The following is a 13264-nucleotide window of genomic DNA, read 5'->3' as shown; positions in this document are numbered from 1 at the left end:
ACTTCTTCAGAAATCCCTCACAACACAACGATCCATTAAAGAGATAGAGAGGTTTATAAAGAATTGAAGTGTTTCCGTTCTAACATCAGTTAATGCCTAAAAAGCGACTTTTGATACTAATTAATTCCACATTAGTCAGTCTTCTTCTACATATATGTATACACATACTCTCTCAAGCTCATTCACCTGTTGAATCGCCATCTACCGCCGTTCCATTCCATGAACCGGACTTAGGCCTCTCCTATCATGATGAACCACCAAAAACATCCGCAACTTACAGGTCCACTTCCAGATATATAGATAGAAGAAACATTGCCTATATCTACAACATACAGATTGGCTCCACTTTGACTCAACCGGAAAAAAAACAAAATCCACATTTCCGGTTCATATTCTCACGAGGCTGTGCCCGCTGAGCTTTTCCGGTGGGTTCAAATAAGTTACTATGACACCTCGGGTTCTTTCCTCTTCTTACCCGATCGCCTGTTTGCTCTGCTGCTTCTTTCTTGTGAATCTGAAATCGGTTGCGACTTCTGGTCTGTTAAGCTGATGATCGGATTTGTTTCATCCATCGGATCTGATGGAGTTATGAGTTTATCGTACATAATAGCTGCATCAAGGGAGAAGATACGGACGGATAACGCCGAGAGAGTCGATATTTTAGCAGCCGCTGAAAGGGAAGACCAGTACCACCATGCATTTTTCAAGTACCCTGTCTTAACCATGTCTTCTAGCACAATTGTTGCCTGAACCAACTGAAATAAATATGAAACGCATAGAAATTAGAAAATCCAGATAGATCTGTGTATCTATAGATAGAGAGGAGGAAAGATACTAATTAAGGATTAGACCAAACCTCATAAATGCTTTGCGCGGATTTAACAAATATACGCCAAGCTCTTCTACGCTCTGGATGCGATTTCGACGGTCTTAAAGCTTCATCAGGTAGTGCCACATCCATATCAAGCAAGTTGGTTTTTAGGAACCTGAAAACCGGCAACGCCTTGCCAGTTATTCGTTTCAACGAAGCCTGTGGAACCACACAGCAGCTTTTCAACCCACTACCAGAGTATTTCTTAATCTTTAGCTCTGAGAAGCCAAAACCCAGTCCGCTTGGTTTACTCGGTGGACCGCCAAGGTCGTGTGTGAAAGATCTATCGAATGACATGTTAGATTCAGAATTTAAGCCTTCAACATTGGTTTCAGAACCAGCAAAAATGACCTGATCCCCTGAATCATCACCATCTAGCTTACTGGAATTGGCAGAGATAAGCACTGAGTCGTAAAGATGAGTATTAGACGATGGAAGAAATGTTGGGATGCCATTTGAGCCGATCAGACCGATATCACTAACCAAATCTCTGTTGGAATCCTTAGTCACAAACTTGGAACAGATCTCCTCAAAATGGTATGGGGATATAGATTCTTCTTCTTGATATCTTATCAACCCAGAATCAAGTTCAGAAACATTGGATATTTCAGCGACATCTTTGCCGGCGCTAGACTTAACATTAAGATAATCGGATTTCAGACTTTCTTTTGCTTTCGAAAAATCAGTGATTTCCTTCGCTTCTTCAGTTGCTAATGAGTAAGGAATACACCTACTCTCAGAGTGGTCCTCAAATTCATCATCACTTGCGAATGTTTTGTGGCATATGAGGCAGTGAATCATGGATGGCAAAATTGCTTCCAAGCATTCGCATCGACACAATTTTTCTTGCTCCGCAACCTTTGTTTTCTTCCCCCGCTTTTTAAACGTTTCCATCTCTAGTTTGATGCATGAACCATATCTCTTCTCCATTGACATGGCAGCCTTGGTCACAAGTCCCCTAGCCAAAACAGGAAAAGACAAATTCTGAGCTTTTTTCTTTTCCTTTTGAAGGTCCCCAAATCGTAACCTTTTCCAGCACAAAATAGACTCTCTCAGGTCTTTTTCTTTCGGGTCATCATCATGAAGCCATTGGACGAGCTCGCTTATCTCAGCTTCGGTTTTCATAATATGTCCAGGGTGAAAGCGTTAGTCTTCCATGGTCAATGGCATGGAGAAACGGAGAGGGGGCTCTTGAACCCGTCAAATCGGCTTGTACAGGTTTTTGCAAAGATATGCTTCCATCAACCAGTATACGCGGATTTTTATCTGGGAAGCAGCAACCCCAATATAAACGACCGCTAGAATCGTTTCCCAGAAAGTCTCTTCGTATAGATTGCTTTAGAAGCTGTGACTCTACACTTCTGATTGATAGCTCCAGATTCTGAATATCATTACTAGTGGCAAACAAATCCTGTTGACAAGCCTGCAACTCTTGAGAAGCCTGAGAAGATACATCATGAGCTGTCTGCAATTCCACTGCATTGGAATTTAGAGAATGTGTTTCATGAATTCTTCCAACGGACTTGTGCAAGGTATCTTTTTCACAAGAGATAATATCCGTTACATGAGGAGAGGTATCTGCTACAGGCAACTCATGCCTCACAGGGGATGTAATTTTTTCTGGGGAGGAAATCTTGCTCCCACCGGAATTAACATGCAGATCTCCAGGTTGAGAATCGGTCTCAAGTGGAGCTTTACCTTGACTTTTGTTAAGAAATGCAGTAGAGGAAGTCTCATCATCATGGGTAACTCCGTCTCCAACAACGCCCTCCTGTGGTTGTTGATCACATCCCATATGGTCTGCAAAGTGCTTGAATTATGTAGTTCGCTTGCTTCCTTCAAAATACTAGGTTCAACCTTTGCGAGTTTAGCCATCAAGAATTCTTGCCGCATTTTTGCGTTTTACCATTCTGAGGAAAGAGAGCGCAATTTCTGCTGCATTTCAATTATCGCTTCGGCACATTGCTCGAGGTGTTGATGGACAAGGGATGAGCTGAGCAGTTCATCGCATAGAACCTTAAGCAGCATGATTCTCTGCATCAGAATAGGTATAAATTCAACCACAATACAAGTGAAAATAGCACCAAAAGATTGTAAGAATCCATAGATGGCAATGCATAAGCTAAATATCACATATGAAATTATAGTCATATAGTCTTCATCTCCAAAAGAGAATGAAAAATAGACAGATTTCAAATGAATGAGCAAGAAATGAGAGACAAGTTTCAAAACTGACCTCCTCAGCACTGAACTCCCAGTAGTCCTTTTCTTTCATCACATCTGCCAGGTGAGCAGTCATTTCCATAGAGGCTCGGGTGAGTTCCCCCTGATACTTTCTACCTTTTCGCCGCCTGACTAGTTTGTAAGATTCCAAAGCCTCTTGAGCCATGCGCTTGGCAATGACACAAGATGGACAATACCAATTTCCTTCAGGAATTCTGATAAGAGGTGGATTTAAACAATATGTGTGATACTCAGCATCGCATGTATCACACAAGAGAACACTGTCATCATCTTTGTCAACGCCGCATACTTTACATACCCCCTCATCCCACGGGGCCTTGGGAAGTTTATTTACTGAAACAACTATTTCCTTAATTTCCTTCTTCATCTCTGCATTTAAGCATTCCAATTTCATGTAGTCCACAAGTTTCTGAACAAGTGGTAGAACCTATACCAGAAAACCAATAAAGGCTTGAAACTTGAGAAAATAATTGCACCCCGATACTGCAGTTATACTCATAGAAAAAGGAGACCGTGCATGCAATTTCTGAAAGGCGAACAAAACGAAAATTATACACGCACACAAAAGGAAGAACCCTTCTAAAGCATATAGCATTAGTGGACATCTTCAGATGCCTCTTTGATCATAAAGGCCTATAACTTGCACAAATAATAAATCTCAAAACATTTATTCCACAAAGATGCCAAAATATAAATGCCTGTCTCCACGTCTAGATGCTACTAAGTAATGAATATAACTTATTGTGTAGAGCATAGCAGAGAAATGAGGGAGAAGACAAACCTCAGCCTCGTATAATGACTTGAACTTTTTAGACAAAGTTGCAACCAGTTCCACATAATCGGGCTGATCCGCATACATAACACGTATACTACTCCACAGCTGCAAATTAGAAAGCTACAGTTAGCATGTCATTCATGAGAAAAATCAAGTTGCATGACCCGCGTCCAGGGATATACCATCAAAATGAAAAATTTAAATTAAGTCATATACTGTCAGACTCAATTGCTGGCTAAAAAATTATCCAATGAACCAGCAAAAGTTCTGGGGTTCAACGGAAAGTTTAACCTGATACTGCTATGACATAAAGAGAAGGCAAAAATATTCTAAATATAACCTGGCTCTTGGGATACTTTTACATTTATGCATCTAAACTAGCAGTGTGAAATTAACAACACAAACATACGATACCTAAACTGAATATAGCACTTATACTATAAGCATTCAGAAACTAATTCCTAGATCGCACAAGAAGCATCATGCCATCAATTGCACCCAAAAAGAAAACAGATTTTAGAGGGAAAATCCCACCTCAAGAACATCCTCAAGAAAAGCTTCAGTTGATCCGTTGTATGCACCAGCAGCCAATCTCAAATCTCTCTACTCTGACAACGGTGGCGAGTTCATTGTATTGCGTTCTTTTCTCACGGCTCATGGCATCACCCATCTAACGACGCCTCCACATACGCCTGAACACAACGGAGTTTCTGAACGGAAACACCGTCACGTCGTCGAAACGGGTCTCACCCTGCTTAGCAAGTCCTCGATGCCCACGGTGTATTGGACCTATGCATTTGCCACCGCCGTGTATCTCATCAACAGAATGCCGACACCGGTGCTTGGAAATGACTCCCCGTATGTCAAACTCTTTGGCCAAGCTCCCAACTACCAGAAGCTACGAGTTTTTGGCTGCCTATGTTTCCCGTGGCTACGCCCGTATGCTACCCACAAACTCTTCGCACGCTCTGCTCCATGTGTCTTTCTTGGATATTCACTCACTCAGAGTGCATATCTCTGCTTGGACAGAGCCTCTGGTCGTATCTACACTTCCCGACATGTCCAATTCGATGAATCTCTGTTTCCTTTTGCCACCTCTCCTCTCACCCAACCTCCATCCTCCGTACCTGAACAAACGCCTGATACACGTCCCACCACCATTCCCGTTGTGACTACGCCACTCTCTACAGCTTCGCCTGCATCCTCCTTGGGGCTCCCCTCGTGCTCAGATTCTCACCGCTCACCGTCACAAGTGCCTACGGCTCCGTCACTGCCTTCCAGATCGTCTCCTGCAACGCCTTCTTCACCACCACCAACCGGTAATACGAACCCAGGTCCGTTACCCACAACTACCAATTCAGGCCCATCTTCACCAAATTCCGGCCCATCTCACCACCACTCAAGCCCGACAACACATCCACAGCTCTCATCTCCCTCCTCTGTTTCCCCGACACCGTCCTTACCCTCTCCTATGCCTACACCGACACCGTCACCTCCTCCTGCACAAGCTCCGGCTCCCAACCCACCTCCACAACATAATCACCATCCCATGCAAACAAGGGCCAAAAACAACATTACCAAGCCAACAACAAAACTCTCACTTACCGTCACCACAACCAAACTCCGACCAGTCATTCCAAAAACAGTGGCAGAGGCGTTGCGGGATCCGATGATCAATGCCCACATCCGCAATGGCATTTCAGAGCTCGTTCCTCCACGCCCTACACAAAACGTCATTGGCTGTAAGTGGATATTTACTCTCAAATTCAAACAACAATATGGTCATGATTTCACGGAGACGTACAGTCCGATGATCAAGTCTACTATGGTTCGCTCTGTTCTTCATGTTGCGGTGACAAAGGGATGGTGTATACGACAAATCGATGTCAATAACGCTTTCTTGCAAGGCTCCCTGACGGATGAGGTGTATGTTACACAGCCTCCGGGATTTGTTGACAACGATCGACCTCACTATGTGTGTCGATTACATAAGGCGATTTATGGTCTCAAACAAGCACCCAGTGCTTGGTATCAGGAACTTCGCGGTTATCTTCTCACCCTTGGCTTTGTTAACTCATTGGCTGATACATCACTCTTTACATACAAACGGCGTGGCGAAATTATCTATGTTCTTGTGTATGTCGATGATATGCTAATCACTGGTAACAACAGCACAAGTGTCTCGGGTTTCATCAATCACTTGGTGACTCGCTTTTCTCTCAAAGACCTTGGTGAGATGTCATACTTCTTAGGCCTTGAAGCTACACGGATTTCAAAGGGACTCCATCTAATGCAAAAACGGTACATTATTGATCTGTTGGTCAAGACTAATATGTTGAACTCTCGACCTGTCTCCACTCCCATGTCACCAACTCCGTCGCTTACCGTCAACTCCGGTTCACCACATCCTAACCCAACTGAATACATGGCCGTTCTTGGAAGCCTCCAATATCTCTCTTTCACACGACCGGACATTGCATATGCAGTGAATCGCCTGTCTCAATTTATGCACTCTCCCACTGATCTCCATTGGCAAGATGCAAAGCGCATACTTCGTTACTTGGCGGGTACGACTTCTCATGGTATCTTTATTCGCGCCTCCATGCTTACTCTGACGCTGATTGGTCTCGAAATCTTGACCATTGTATCTCCACCAATGCGTATATCTTATATCTTGGCGGCAATCCAATCTCTTGGTCATCCAAGAAGCAACGCAGTGTGTCACGATCCTCCACCGAAGCAGAGTATCGAGCCGTTGCAAACACGGCATCTGAGTTAAGTTGGGTCTGCTCTCTCCTTACTGAACTTGGCATCTCTCTTCCTGCACCTCCGGTGATATACTGCGACAATGTAGGTGCTACGTATCTCTCCGCAAACCCCGTCTTCCACTCTAGAATGAAACACATTGCCATCGACTTCCACTTTGCACGAGAGTATGTTCAGTCTGGTGCTCTCCGCGTTACTCATGTCTCCACACACGACCAACTTGCTGATGCACTGACAAAACCTCTTCCTCGTCCTCAATTTGTTAACTGTTTGTACAAGATTGGAGTAGCCCCATCTCCTCTATCTTGAGGGGGCATGTAAGTAATGTATAAGTTTAGGACTCAATTGTAATTATAGGATACCCTAATCTCTCTTGTACTCCCTATATATATTGTAAAGACTTTGTATAATAAACATTAAGCATTCTTCCATATACATGGTACCCGTCTGCTTCATGACATTGGAACATGCATCAACAAGTTTTTGGCACACCTTGTTCCATGCAACAGACAATGAATCTTCTTCCACAACAATGTCGCCAATGTCAACCCCATGGTCCTGTTTACTAGATAATATACTATCAAAGTCTACTTGAGAAGAACCACCCTCTGAGCGCAAGCAACTGAATGTCTTGGAAATATTATTCTCTCGTAAACAAGACAATATATCATCTCCAAGAGGTGGGGGGTGATCCGAAAGAAGGATCTCAATATTAGCGTCATCATCATGCTCTTGGGTACTGTCTTTACGATCACTTCGTTTTTCAATGTTCTGTTCCACCATTTCATCAATCTTTGGGCAGGAGAAGACAGTTGATCCAAGTGGAATAAATGAATTAGAGCATGGTGACCGTGTAACCTTGAAAACAGGACCAGAACTGCCATCAGATCCTTCACATGTAAATAGCGACCCCGTGATTTTATCATGCCAGCAGGACTTATATCCTATTGGATAGATCATGTTGACATTGTGGTAAGACTGTCTTATGTCAATACGTCCAAGTGACAGCACAAAGAAATCTTCAAACTGCATTGGAAGTCCATTATGAAAATCAAATACACAAACATGAGGACAAAAAGTACAAAATATTGGAAAAAAGAAACCCATCAAGAGAGATTTCAAGCTTACATTTATATTAGCTTCCTCACAACCGCATCCATTATTTCCAGCGCTAAGGGAATCACCAGCCTGAAAATGAGTACCAGATTTAATGGCAAAAGGGGGCATCGTTTGACCGTTGAATGGAACACGCCTGAGCTGAGCACTCACTGAACTACCCTTTTGCTCAGGGGAACCATTTTTTGGCCATCTTGATGTCTTTCTCCTCTTGGGCATATGCAATCTTTCTTGAAGAAGAGAACTTTCATTCCTGATTTCAGTATCCATACAGCTGAAGCTACCATTAACTGCTAAGCCCAGATAACAAGCAACATCTTGTATTGGACTAAATGTTTTTCCGTTCGGAGCACAATACACTGCACATAGCTGATAACTATCTAGAGGCTGTTTAAATTCGACACGCCAACCATCTTCCAATACTCCATGCCTTTCAGATATGAAATGCCTGAGATTTTGCAGAAACAACTCACTTGGATCCAAGGATGGAAATCTAACGGGCAAACTACTGTTGTTCAGGCTTAATGGGAATCCAAAACCTAGATTGGGATTACGAGCCATTAACCCTGAAGATTCGAGACTAGCATATCCTGTACCAGGACTTGAAAAGCTTGAATGCATGATTGGACAACATATGCTTTCTGAAGAGGAAGAAACAAATCATCAGTGATATTACAATTCGGCTACTTAATTTCTCAGACATACTCGTGTTATAGTAAGGCCAGACAAAGTCCTATCAAATAAAACCTAAATTCAATTACACCAAAATCCTAATCCAGCGAGTTTTTCAGTAGTTTCTAGATCTCCAAATAACACCTTTGGTCCCTATTCATGTAAAGAAACCCTAGTCAAGTCTTGCATCCGTGTCCTCGATCTCAACCAAAATTAAATTTCCTATAAACCCTAACGCATACAGAAGAAGGGTAACGTACCTAGAATCTGACGTATCCTCGCTGCCATAACCCTCGCCATCACTGGGAGGCGAGGCGTTCATATCGAAAATGAGCTTAGACTTGACACCAAAGGGCCAGAGTTTGCTCCTCTCGCCGCCAGAAACACAGTCGCAGCACATCCAATCGGAAGAGGGAGCGGCCTCAACTCCGTCGTGAACACAAGAGAGATGAAACCCTCGCTCACAAGCATCGCAAACAACAACGAGCTCCAAAGACTCAGGTCTTCCACAGGCGGCGCAGGAAGCATCCCGATCCGGTTCAGGAACATCCGTAGGCGCTCCAGGCGCAGGGTCGGGATTATCGTGAATCGACCTAACAACTTCGACGGTTTCGTAGTCGGCGTCGTCATCCGGAGCGCCGGTGCAAACACCGCCGAGAGTAGCGGCGGAAGGGATTTCGTTGAGATCGATGCCGAGAAAGGAGCGGTTATCTTACTTGGAAGCGGCTGTCCTAGTGTCTCCGAGTAGCTCGTTTGTAGAATCAGAGAGTCCCATTATTCGATTAGGTTGATGGAATCGAGCATTGTTTGCATTGAAGAGGAAGAAGAACTAAAGAAGGAAGAAGAAGAAGAAGAAGAAGAAGAAGAAGAGATTTGTATCTTGCGAGAAAGTGAGCAAAAAGAGGTTTTTCTTAATTAATTCTCTCTTTTTTTTTTCCTTCCCCCACTTTTCCCGAAGTTCTGTTTGGGGAGAGAAACAAAAAAACGTGAATTATCTGACCCCTTTTTTTTTTTTGGGTGCCTTTTATATATACTACTAAACATATTTTCGAAGATCACGTAACGCACCCAAAAAAAAAAAGATGTTAAATGCTAAATTATAAAATAAGATAAATTTTTACTCTTATGTTTATAAAGTAATAGTCTATGTTTAAAAAAAAAAAAAGTAAATTTGCCTGGATATATAACGCGATAAAGATATCAAGTATTTTTAAATATCGAAATCGTAGTTTAAAAAGGTGGATTTAAGCCTCAAGTATTTTTTGACAGAGTTTAAAGTATCTGGTCTGATCAAATCCTCCATTGCTAACAGATCAAAAGCATTCTTTTTAACTCTATACATTCTTCCTTTCGTCCCTATATCAGCTACATACACTCCTTTCTTTATGAACGTTCTCGTTCCCGTCTGCTCATTCACGACATCTGTACAATTCGAATTGAGGAAGTACATAACCGGAAAATGCGTGAGTAGAATTCCGGTATAATTCAATTTTGTATTCTACCAAACAAAATTCTCATATTGGTTAGTTGTATCTTGTATGGCTCAAGATGTCCAAACTTTTCAACAAGAACCGAGACAAACATATATAATCAAGAGTTGGAATCAAAGGGTGCATACTGTTGTAAATAGGAGGAATTGGAAGAGGGCCATCGATCCAAAGCCCGTTGTCTTGTGCCAAAGAAACATTCCGGTTAGGCCTATTGAGACAGCAAACCCCATTGTCATATGCCTTGTGATCTATACTGAATCCGGTTCTTGAAATTCTACGGTTCTCTTGCAAACAAACCCGCTGGATTTGTTAATTTTACGACTCTCATGTAGGTTTTGAATCGAAAGCAAACTGTTGGTGAGGCTGTTAAGATCAAGGAAGTGAGCCATTGTAGACTTTGTAGTTATTGAGGAAGCTTAAGGTAGTATGTGCAGCTTTCTGTTCTTGTGTTTGATTTCGGTTTATTTTATCTTTACTAGTATTTTTGCAGCAGTTTTTGCTCAAAAATACTTTTTGGAAAGTTTTTATATTTAATGCATTGACTTTAATATTAGTTACCAAAAATTTTAAAATTAATTATAAAAGATTTAAAAAATAAGGAAATCTTTCTAGCTAATTCAAACATAAATATATGATTTCCTTTCATTTTAATTTGAATTTATATTTAAATTATCTTGAATTATTTTATAATATATTTAGTTAATAAAAATTGTGATTTTTTCATGCATATGATGTAATTCAAATTTTAAGAAAAGGACATATATTACTAAATAAATGAATAACAAAATATGGATACAATATCTCACATCGCCTAAAAGTTTGGGCATTAGTTCAGAATCATACTATAAAAGAGACCAAAATGATTAATAATACAAATGAGTAGAAAGCATTCAAACTTTAAAAACTTTTATTTGGTTTATTCTGATTCTTTATTTTAAAGAATTTTAAACAGTTAAATATTATAAATATTTAAAACTTTTAAAAAGTTAAATATTATAAATATTTATATTTTATAAAAAGTATATATATTATAAATATTTATATATTTTTTTGAAAGTTAAACTTTATAAAATGTTAAAAAAATTAATAATATTTAAACGTTTATGAAGTTTCAAATATGAGAAATACTCAATCGTTTTAAGAATTCCAAGTATTATAAATATTTAAAATTTATAAAAAACGCCAATCTTATAAAATGTAAATGGTTACAACCTTTATAAATAACATATCAACTCAATCTAATATTTATAATAAAAACAATAAATATTACAAATTAAGATTATATAAGTGAGTTAAAATATCTCGGGACGGAGTTATATAGCAGGATGAGTTTTGTTGATATCTATATAAATTTAAAATATCATTAATTTGGTGTTAAACGGGTAAAACATCATTTCATTATTTTGTTAATACTATCCATATTCGAGAATAAACATATCTAATTAAATTGATTAATAAATATTATGTAAAAAATAAATTATATTGCAATATTATATGGTTTAAACTTTAAACTATAAAATTATTAAGTATTATATAATTATAACATATTTAACCAACAAATACAACTTATAATTTACATGTTTTAGTTATAAATAATTTGTTATGCGGTCTACCGCGGATCCTAATCTAGTTATCCATCACAAATATTTTATCTTGACGAAGAGGTGTTTTCGTAATTCAACTATTTTAACAACCTGCTGTTTCAACGATCCCATCACAAATACTCGTGCCGTTTCAATTTTTACTACTCAACCAAAGACCGTCAAACTTGAATTTTACTTTGGTTGTTAACAACCTTTGTTTAGTAGATTCACACCAAAAATTGTAATTTTTACACAAATTTATACTAAAATCTGTTTTTTAAGATAAAATTTATTTATTTTTCTATAAAATTGAGCATTTTTTATAAAGACTTATTCAAATAAAACTTCAAAAAAGACATTAATTATTAAAGAAAAAGAAAAAAAATCGGGACGCCAATCCTTTGCTTGGGTAGCTTCCCCTATGGGCCGGCACTGCTCAGAAGCATGCGTCAATACCATAACCGCCAGGTCTATCGTCGTCTCAACATGTCAAAGGGTGGTTACTTCAGCATATCCTGAATTATATCGATGAGAAAGTTCAGGCACAAATAGATTATCTGATTGGTATGCTAGTGGAGCGTTTCTATTGTTTTATGTCCATTGGAGGAACTGCAGACTTTGGGGCGGCTTCTTCCGCATGGACTATCGATGTTGCCTTCACATCCCATGTAATTGGAGGTTTTTAGTACGTTTCGTGCTTCCCATTATTTCAGCAATTTATGTCCTTCGACAAAAGATTTCGAAACTGCCACTTTTAAAAGAAGATGAGCACGAAGACGACAAAAATGTTGGATGATGGTCATAAAAGTAAACTACAATATTGGTTTTTGTCTAGAAAAAAACACGAATTTTCCATTCATCATCTTAGGATTAGTTGATAAAAAATAATATACAGGCTCCAAACTTAATGTTGTATTTAATTTATGTATATCAAAAATAGAAACTAGAAAGTGATAAAATTAATTTTGCATCACACAATATGCATTATAGAAAAGATGAATTATCTTTTAGACAAAAAAAAATGACTTATCTTCTTTCTGTTTTTTAAAATAATATTGAATATTTTTTATTAACCGAAATAAAGATGATGTATACAGTTTTATGGAATTCTTCAAACAGTAATCAATAATTTTGCTAAATTAATATAGATGCCGAAGAAATGTGACCATATATATAGGCCTAGTTATTAACCATGAATCTTAAAGAGCAAGTAAATCGGTGAAAACTGGATCGGATTCATGCCAGAAAATACATACTCTTATCGGTTTGAATAAACCAGTACTTAATAAAACAGTAAGTGGATTTTAATCGGTTTATTATTATTATTTCAATCGGTTCACCTTATTATTTTCTATCGGTTCATATAACAAGTACAAAAAGGGTTTAGTAGTGAAAAGCCCCATTTCGATGACCATCATCACAAAGATTTTATCTGGACGAAAGGGTGTTTTCGTAATTCAACTATGTTAACAATGTGCTGTTTCAAGGATCCCATCAAGTATAGAACTCGTGCCGTTTCAATTGACAAAATTAGTGATGTTAAAACGGGTAGTCCGGACCCATTTAGACCCTATCCATTTAAACCCTGCCTGTTTAACTAATTGCCCACTTAAACCTTTTAAATTTAAAGCCCGTTTATCTAAACCCGTTTAAATATATATGGACCCGTCGGCCCATTTAAGTTATATTTGTTTTTTTTATCAAAACCCAAAAACATAAATTTTTGTCGAACAAATCAGTTTAAAAA

The 13264-nt window shown here is 39.1% G+C and overlaps 2 pseudogenes across 2 annotated transcripts; both read right to left on the bottom strand.

Moving 5' to 3' along the window:
* Window positions 1-13: 13 nt before the first annotated feature.
* Window positions 14-9353, bottom strand: LOC104773602 (methyl-CpG-binding domain-containing protein 9-like; annotated as a pseudogene). The gene is made up of 16 exons (XR_015590813.1): window positions 8705-9353; window positions 7785-8413; window positions 7023-7682; window positions 6501-6730; window positions 6276-6384; window positions 5695-5802; window positions 5519-5630; window positions 5354-5416; window positions 5128-5257; window positions 4893-5029; window positions 4594-4679; window positions 4425-4493; window positions 3897-3995; window positions 3108-3542; window positions 857-2905; window positions 14-755 (listed from the first exon to the last, which is right to left on the bottom strand). The product of XR_015590813.1 is annotated as a methyl-CpG-binding domain-containing protein 9-like (transcript).
* LOC104773612 (photosynthetic NDH subunit of lumenal location 3, chloroplastic pseudogene) lies at window positions 9219-10386 on the bottom strand (annotated as a pseudogene). The gene is made up of 3 exons (XR_015590812.1): window positions 10063-10386; window positions 9620-9866; window positions 9219-9273 (listed from the first exon to the last, which is right to left on the bottom strand). The product of XR_015590812.1 is annotated as a photosynthetic NDH subunit of lumenal location 3, chloroplastic pseudogene (transcript).
* Between the last annotated feature and the right edge of the window lie 2878 nt (window positions 10387-13264).

The sequence above is a fragment of the Camelina sativa genome, chromosome 19, assembly GCF_030686135.1.
Source record: "Camelina sativa cultivar CO46 ecotype springtype chromosome 19, ASM3068613v1".
NCBI lineage: Eukaryota > Viridiplantae > Streptophyta > Magnoliopsida > Brassicales > Brassicaceae > Camelina > Camelina sativa.
Note: the sequence above shows the minus strand (reverse complement) of the source record. Positions and strands in the feature narration are given on the sequence as shown.